The following is an 8,885-nucleotide window of genomic DNA, read 5'->3' as shown; positions in this document are numbered from 1 at the left end:
AGTGTGGGGAATGAGCATGCCCAGTCTGCTTGTGTTGGCGTGCGGCCATCTTGGTTGTGGGCCGCTGGTCTCTGCTCACCCAGAACATCTCACGTGATGAAACTCGTCTCGCGCATGCGCAGTGCCGAGTGCCGGACGCCGAACAGGTCCTGCGATCTTCCGATGCACATGGGATATCCATTAGGTAAAAAGTAAATGATTTTATTGTTTGTACTATTTTTGATTAGCACAAATAGGGGCACCTGATTATGATGATCGCTTTATTATATGTTTGTATCACAATCATGTACATGGATGTGTTTAATTACTATTTGTGACACTGTTTTGCATAAAGTACAGTGTTTGAATACACTGCATATAATTTCACTTTATTTGATTTTATGCCCACTGGTACGTTTTATATCTTTTGTTATAATTGATTTGTAATCATGTAATGAGACTGTTGTAAATTTGTATGCTTTATAAGCACCTGACTTTGCACTGAACACTATGGCTTGACAAAGGCTCCATTGAGAGAGCTGAAACGTTGCTGTCCACATATGGGTCAATAAACACCCTTTTTTTTCACGGAAAATTGTGTGCTGCCTTGGATTCTTTCTTTTTTTTTACAGCTGATATAAGTTATACATCTTCTTGTATATAGTGATATGGACCATGCTGGTATAACCTGAGCATGTTCTGGTATATAATTATGTGTACAGCTTGTATAAGTGTTATGGACTATTGAAACAGTATGGATACTTGATTGTTCTATATACACTGCTCAGACACCGCTTAGTAGAAAAATTCTGCTTCCTGGATGTATCACCAGGCGCACACAGCTTTCCCACTATCTTGAAGATGGGAGGGGGGAAGGAGCGCATTCCAAAGCCCAAGGTACATGTCAATGAGGGGGCTGCCGAGCTGCGCTGTTAGATGATTTCTTAAGTCAGCCTGATGAAAAAGAAGTGTAAGATTAACCCATTGAATGCTTGCTATTGCTTCCCAGTAACCAATAAAAATGTATCACATTTAGTCACCTCCCATCGGGAGGGTATATTCTGTGTGAACACTTACAATTAAAACTAGAGATTTACTTTGACTCCAATAGGCGTGTCAGAGTTTGATTTCTCTATGCACGCTAAGACAATGTTCTACTAATTTGGAGCAGTACATCAACATACCTGGTACCTTGACCAGATCTAAAAGAGTTGGCTGCCCAAATGTGGGGCTCGAAGGACATGACCCCTGATCCAGTACCTCCGATGACTAGACGAGGAGGACCTCACTAATGGACCCTGGGACTGCAGCCCATGATAAGAGGTAGGAGTTACCTTACATCCATGTGTCATTTGGTGTAGTCCATCGGTGCCTGTCTGAGGAAGGGGTGCCGTGTCAGCTTGGGGCGTCCTCGAGGGCATGAACGTAAGAACCCCATGTGTTTGAAAGTATTGATGTACTGTGTTTAAAAACTGTGAAGACTCTGTTGACAAGTATCACAGAGAGTTCTACTATTTGCCTGTATCGGAGTGCAGCCGGGTTGTCTGACTCGATCACAGAAGGGGGGAGAGCGGCCTGCAGCAGCCCAGAGTGTGCTTGTCTGGAACTCAAAGCTTCATGAGGTCCAGTGATTACTCTATACAGAGGTCTCTAGACATCTCCAGTAGGTGCGAGAGACGATAGGACATAACTCAAGTGTCCCAAAGGGTTACTGCTTACCTAAGCAGTACGTAGTGGACAGGAGAGGAAAACTATTTGTGAAAAGTCTGAGCAAGCTAGAGAAAGGATATGGTACATGTAAAGGTGGTACTTTGTGTTGTACAACATGGCAAACTTTGTTGACAGAAAAGAAAGGTAGATTAGAAGATGAGGAGTTAGTGGATACAGTCCGAGTGTGGCTTGACTGTAGCAAGGAATTTGAACAGACGGGAGGAGAGCAAAATCTTGATGAAGCTAGTGGCAGATATTATTGTAAACCTGGTAATCTTGTGCTGGGGCAGCCAGCGCCCTATAATGGTGCCGAAAAGAAAAGAAGTGGGTGGGTCTGTAATGTATGTTGTCAGCAAAATCCCACCTCCCGAGAGACATGTTTTGCCTGCAGTGCTCCACACCCATATAGTCACACCCCTGTAAGCCCCAAGCATGTCCTCCCAGTCCCTGCTATGGCGCCATCTTATTCCCAGCCGACGCCCATGGCTGGACCATTAATCTCCAGTTATATCCCATGATAAATCCAGACGGCCCCTAGCAATCCACCTCCTGCCTCGATCATGATAGGGGGACAGTCAGAAGTACCTGAACAAGAGAATCCAGACAGTGTTGTTGGTTCTGTAGACTCAAACATACAGACCCCTAAGCGACCACCCCAATAGACTATAGTCGCTCCGGCACCCAACCCTTGAGCCTCTCCAGACCAACTCTGCTCCAGGAACAGATTAATGAATTAGAAAGGAATATGCAAGCTTTAGAAAGGGGCAATTTCGAAGTTGTAAAGGAAGCCCTAGCTCTTACCCAACCACAAGGACCTCCAAAATATGTGTCCTTTACCCCGCAGCAGTTATTCACCATAGTGAACCTGCTGCCAGATCCTGAAACCTATCCCATGCCCTTTTTCAGGAAACTGTCACTGGTACATCAAACGTATGGATGTACTGTACATGGTCAGACCTACAGAGTATTGTGGAAAACAAGACAGGGGAGTATTCTTCACTAATAATGGACCATATCCCCACCCCTATCCTAAAGGGTCTGACCTTCAACCCTCGAGGTGGCATGTAAGGAACTCTCATTCCTTGTAGACACTGGTGCAGCCCGCAGTGTTTTATGTGAGACTGCCGTACCTCCTTCCTGGCTCACTGACATTCAATTACCCTGTTCTGGACTAGAAGGGGTCGTTCAGCATAACCCCGTTACTAAGCCACTCTCAGTCACTTCCCCTGGATTCTCCCAGACCAAAACCCATTGGCTCCTCCTTCCAGCAGGAGTCATGTCGCAATTTGTTGTCAGCCAAACATGCCCCTTCAATATGATAGGCTCTGATCTTCTTCAGAAAATCCAACTTAACATACAGTTCAGAGAGAATGGGACGGTCACCCTCGGTACAGCCCTATACCCGGAAGAAACTTGCCTCCTCATGGCATTAACAACTCTTCAGGTCACTGATTCATATGAGCAAGGGGATTCGCTGCAAACCATATTCCATCTCAGCCCTGATACCCTCTGGGTCAAAGGACCCCATGCAAAGCACAATATCCGCTTTCTGTCTCACAACAGGATGCTATTACACTCCAAGTGCAGGCCCTCCTGCAGAATGGGGCAATCAAAATCACTACCTCTCCCTGTAATTCGCCCTTTTACCCTGTCCGGAAGAAGAGGGAGAAGGGACAACCTCCTATTTACCGCATGGTTCAGGATCTCTGAGCTGTCAACGAGGCCACTGTCCTTGAGACACCTATTGTCCCCAACCCGCACACACTCCTCGCTGGCATCCCACCCTCCGCCATTACTTTCACCATTATTGATCTGGCCTATGCATTCTTTTCTATTCCCTTACATGAGGACTGTCAATTCCTATTTGCTTTCACTTATGCTGGCAAACAGTACACCTGGACTGTTATGCCTCAAGGGGCCCAAAACAGCTCTTCCTGCTTCAACAATGCTACAGTATGTCCTGTGTTCTGCAACCCTGGCAGTCCGACCACCGGGAAGTGGAACTCCTGCAATATGTGGATGACCTACTCCTCTGTGCCGTTTCTCCGCAAGTCTGCCTATCCATGTCTGTTTCACTTCTCCAATTCTTGGCTTCTGCTGGCTGTCGAGTCTCACAAGCCAAATTGCAGCTGTGTCTCCTCAAAGTTGTCTTCCTAGGTCATTGTATCTCTCAAGGTAGCAAGCACCTCACTGATGCAAGGAAAAAGGCTATCTCTGACATCCAACTCCCAGACACCCCTCATTAGCTGCACACCTTTCTGGGACTCATCTTCTACTGCAGACCCTGGATCCCTGATGCTTCAGTCCTAATGCAGCCCTTATATGACTGTATACCCCGCAATGCTACTACTCCTTTCCAGATGACAATGGAGGCCGGAGAAGCCTTTGAAACATTGAAGGCCGCCATTGCATCTGCCCCTGCTCTTGGCATCCCCAACTATAACCTTCATTTCTGACTGTATATCATGGAACGTCAGGGCCAAGCGACTGGAGTCCTTACTCAAACTCATAGTGGCCGCAATAGACCCCTAGGCTACTATTCTAAGCGCCTTGACCCCGTAGCCAGAGCCGCCCCTTCCTGTGTCAGAGCCGTCCTTGCTGCCATCTCTCTTCTGGATGACACATCTGACATTGTGCTTGGTCACCCCCTCACCATTCTGGCTCCTCATGACATTTCTGCCATCCTCCAGCAGACTCAACCTAAACACCTCACTGCTCCTGCCAAATAATGTCACCATTCAGAGATGCCACATCCTCAACCCTGCTGCACTCCTTCCTCTTCCAAGGGGGGAGTATACTGGAGATTCTAAATATTTTATTGATCTACATGCTGAAGAGGATCTTCAGGAAGATGAACTATGGGCCTCAACCGACTCTCTTTACAAGGAACAAGATCATTATTGCATCACAATGATGGCAACTGAAGTAGGGAATCCACCATCAGTCCAAGACACTCCTCTGACAAACCCGCATTGGACTCTCTTTGTGGACAGCTCAAGGTATACCGATGACAAAGGGAAGTTCCATACAGGTATGGTGGTCACTAGTGAGCATGAGGTGCTGTGTGCAAGACAAATGTGCCCAGACCAGTCAGCACAGGAGGCTGAACTCATTGCCCTCACTGAAGCCTGCCTCATGGCAAAAGACTCTACCGCCAATATCTACACAGACTCTAGATATGCCTTTAGAGTGGTTCATGACTTTGGAGTAATATGGAAACCCTGGGAATGCATCACAGCTGCAGGAACCCCAATCAAGAATGCTTCAGCAGTAGCAGCTCTAATGGCAGCAGTACTCCTGCCCACCCAAGTGGCAGTGATCAAGGTAAAGGTCCATACTCGAGCTGACACCTCTGAGGCCAGAGGAAACACCCTAGCTGACCAAGCAGCCAAGAAAGAAGCAGTGGAAGAGAAAAGAGTCCAGTCAGACCAGATTATGGTAGCACAGGAAGACCTGGAACAGTAAAAAGTCACATGGGACCTACTGAAACAAATGCAGAAACAAGCCACTCCCATGGAAAAGGAAACCTGGTTGAAAGAGTCAGCCCTCGAAGAAGAGTCTGGACTGTGGACACAAGGAAAGAGAATGTGCCTACCCAGAGCCCTCTATCCCTTGATAGCCTCAGTGGCCCATGGGCCCACCCACCAATCCAAAACCATCATGAAATAACTAATTGACAAAATATGGGTGGCCCCAGGTATCACCCGAATCCTGGTAAGACATACCCAGTCTTGCCTCATTTGTGCTGAGTGCAACCCAGGCAAGACTGAACCCACACCCACCAAGTGCCTTTCCAGAGCCCTGTACACTTTCCAAAGGATCCAAATCGACCACATCCAGGTGCCAATGTGCCAATGGTTTCAATATGTGCTAGTAGTGATAGACTTGTTCTCTGGGTGGCCAGAAGCCTACCCCGTCCGAAACCAGACAGCAACCACCACTACTAAGAAACTAATGCAGGAAACTGTTTGTAGGTTCAGGGTACCTGAGGTCATTGAGAGTGATCAGGGCCCAGCATTAAATGCTAGTCTAACCCAAGAGGTCTTGAAGATGGTAGGGTCACACCTAGCATTTCACACCTCTAACCGACCCCAAAGCAACGGCAAAGACTGAACGGGGTGTTTAAATAAAAAATGCTGAAGATGACCAGGGAGACAGGGCTTAATTGGTTTCAGTGCTTGCCTATAACACTCTTTTCAGTTAGGCACCCACCAAGGCCCCCACACAAACTGACCCCATACGAGATCCTATTTGGGACAGGGCCAAGAATGGGAGAGTATTTTCCGCAGCAGCTACAAATGCATTATGAATCTATTGCAAAATATGTGATAACATTGAGCAAACAATTGTCTAACATACATGCACAAGTTCTCTCTTCCATTCCAGATCCAGACTCTCTAGAAGGAAGCCACACTCTGAAACCTGGAGAGTGGGTGGTAGTCAAGAAACACGACAGAAGCACCCTCGAACCACGATACGAGGGACCCTACCAAGTGCTGTTGACTACCCCAACTTCTGTGAAACTCGAAGGGAGACCCACCTGGATCCACGTCTCACATTGTAAAAGTGTAAAGGCCGTCCTGACAACCCTGGAACAATTAACCATGAGGTAGAACAAAAGAAAATGCCATTCAACACGTTCCCCCTCCCAGCTATGATGCCGTGCAGAAATAGGGTAAGATTAATTCAGGGGTACTATCATAAGCCCTGAAATCGGGAGCTTATCTATTAGAGATAAGTTGTCGCCACTGCAGGTGAAGAGGATACGAAGGGTATGCCCAGTGGATTCGTTAGACTTTGTTATGGACTATTGAAACAGTATGGATACTTGCTTGTTCTATACACTTGCGTTACACTGCTCAGACACTGCTTAGTAGAAAAATCCTGCTTCCTGGATGTACCACCAGGCGCACACAGCTTTCCCACTATCTTGAAGATGGGGGGGGGGGGGAGGAACGCATTCCAAAGCCCAAGGTACATATCAATGAGGGGGCCGCGGAGCTGTGCTGTTAGATGATTTCTTAAGTCAGCCTGATGAAGAAGAAGTGTAATAGTAACCCATTAAATGCTTGCTATTGCTTCCCAGTAACCAATATAAATGCACCACATTTAGTCACCTCCCACCAGGAGGGTATATTCTGTGTGAACACTTACAATTAAAACTAGAGATTTACTTTGACTCCAATGGGTGTGTCAGAGTTTGATTTCTCCATGCACGATAAGACAATTTTCTACTAACCTACCTGGTGCCTTGACCAGATCCAAAACATAAGTTATACATCCTCTTGTATATAGTGATATGGACCATGCTGTATAACTTGAGTATTTTCTCTATATAGATGTACTAGCAGAAGGACCCGGATTTGCACCGGTATATTTCATCTATTTCTATGTTTGTGTATGTCGTTAAAAGATATCGACAGTATCCCGCATAACAGTGACCTCTACAGCACCCCGCCCCTTTAACAGTGAACTCCACAGTCCCCCACTCCTTAACATTGACCTCCCCACAGTGCCCCGCCACTTTAAAATGGGACCTCCACAGCAGCCCATCCCCTTAACTTTGACCTTCACAGCAGCCCTCCCCTTTAACAGTGAGTTTCACAGCACCCCACTCCCTTGACAGTGACCTCCTCAGGGGCCTGCCCCCTTAACAGTGACCTCCACAGTACCCCGTTGCCTTAACAGTGACCTCACAGTTCCCTGATGCCTTAACAGTGACCTCAACAGAAGTTGAACCTTTAATAGTGACCACTGCCCCCTTAACAGTAACATCCACAGTGAACGACTCTTTAACAGTGACCTCCACAGTGCACGCCCCTTTAACAGTAACCTCCACAGCGCCCCACCCCTTTAATGCTAGGGTTACATGACAACATGTGTCGCACAACATTTTGTCTCAACAATTTTTATAATGATAGGCTATGGTGTCGCACTGCGACATGTGACATGCTGTAACTGCGACACAACAGTTGCAAAAAATCCATCCAAGATGCAGTCTCAGCATGTCACATGTCGCAGTGCAAGACCATAGACTATCATTATAAAATTGTTGCTCGACATTGGTGTGACATCAATGTCGCGCGACACATGTAGCAGTGTAGTTGTGCCCTATGTGTCGAGTGACTTATTGACGCCTGACACATGTCGTCGTGTAGCCCTAGCCTAAAGCTGACCTACAGCAGTGAAGAAAAATGGCTGGGTTGTTATGGAAACCTGGAGTAAAACTGTGTGTATGTAGAGGCTACAGGCCTGCGAGCTTCTATTGGCTGATAAGGGACATGTGACCGTGTGTATGTCAATTGGGATATGAAGAGAAAGACTTGCAGGCTTGTATTCGCTAATGCAGGTCATTTTTGGGGAATATCTCAGGAACGGTATGTCCTAGAGAGCTGGGACCCAGTCTAAAACCTTCCCAGACACCTGACCTGTGTGCCAAATTTGGTGAAGATCGGTCCAGTCGTTTGGTCGTGCATAAAGAACAGACATACAGACATTGGAACAGACAGAAACTCATTGTGTACCGGCATGTTATCTCCACAGTATTCTTTCCCAGAAAGTAAGTTATATGTGTACCAAGTTTAGTAGAAATTGATCAATGAGTTTTTGAGTCACAGAGCAATATGTGTGTGGCAAAAACAGTTGGAGCATACAAACTTCATGCAGCTGCTGTGTAGGGGCGTATGAACTCCACAAGATTTATTTCCAGGTAGCAAGGGATGTGTATACCAAGTTTAGTTAAAATCGATGGTTGTGTTTTTGAGTGATCGCGGAACATACATACATACACACACACACATATACATATATACGTCCTTCTTTATATATATAGATAGATATGTGCAGTGTCCTGAAACACACTGCTTAATATTGTGATTGTGTTTCATGAAAGTTTCATAGGGAGCGGGGAAGTTCTAACAAGGGTTAACTCCACCCTTCTCTCTCTGTGAAGAAGAAGGAGGAGAATGTGAGGTCTGAGGTAAAAGCTGCACCTCAGCAGCCATTGTGAAGAGTTATCTAAACTCCAGAGTTAGTTCCATGTACCAGCCCATAGAAGGGAAAGATTACAGCAGACCCAGGCAACCCAGACAGGGAGTGAGAATATTGGCAAAGGAAGGTAATTGTCGTTTATCAGGATCTAGCCTCCTCTGCATTTGGTGGAGAGATTCCAAGCTAGCGGCTGCCCACCATAACCA

At 46.5% G+C, this 8,885-nt stretch overlaps 1 long non-coding RNA gene across 1 annotated transcript; it reads left to right on the top strand.

Annotated features, from left to right (window-relative positions):
- Positions 1–754: 754 nt before the first annotated feature.
- Positions 755–6,849, top strand: LOC121005186. The gene is made up of 3 exons (XR_005779882.1): positions 755–1,033; positions 4,476–4,481; positions 6,817–6,849. It is a non-coding gene; the product is annotated as an uncharacterized LOC121005186 (long non-coding RNA).
- Positions 6,850–8,885: the final 2,036 nt, after the last annotated feature.

Source organism: Bufo bufo, chromosome 6 (assembly GCF_905171765.1).
Source record: "Bufo bufo chromosome 6, aBufBuf1.1, whole genome shotgun sequence".
NCBI lineage: Eukaryota > Metazoa > Chordata > Amphibia > Anura > Bufonidae > Bufo > Bufo bufo.
This window is presented reverse-complemented; position numbering and strand designations above follow the sequence as displayed.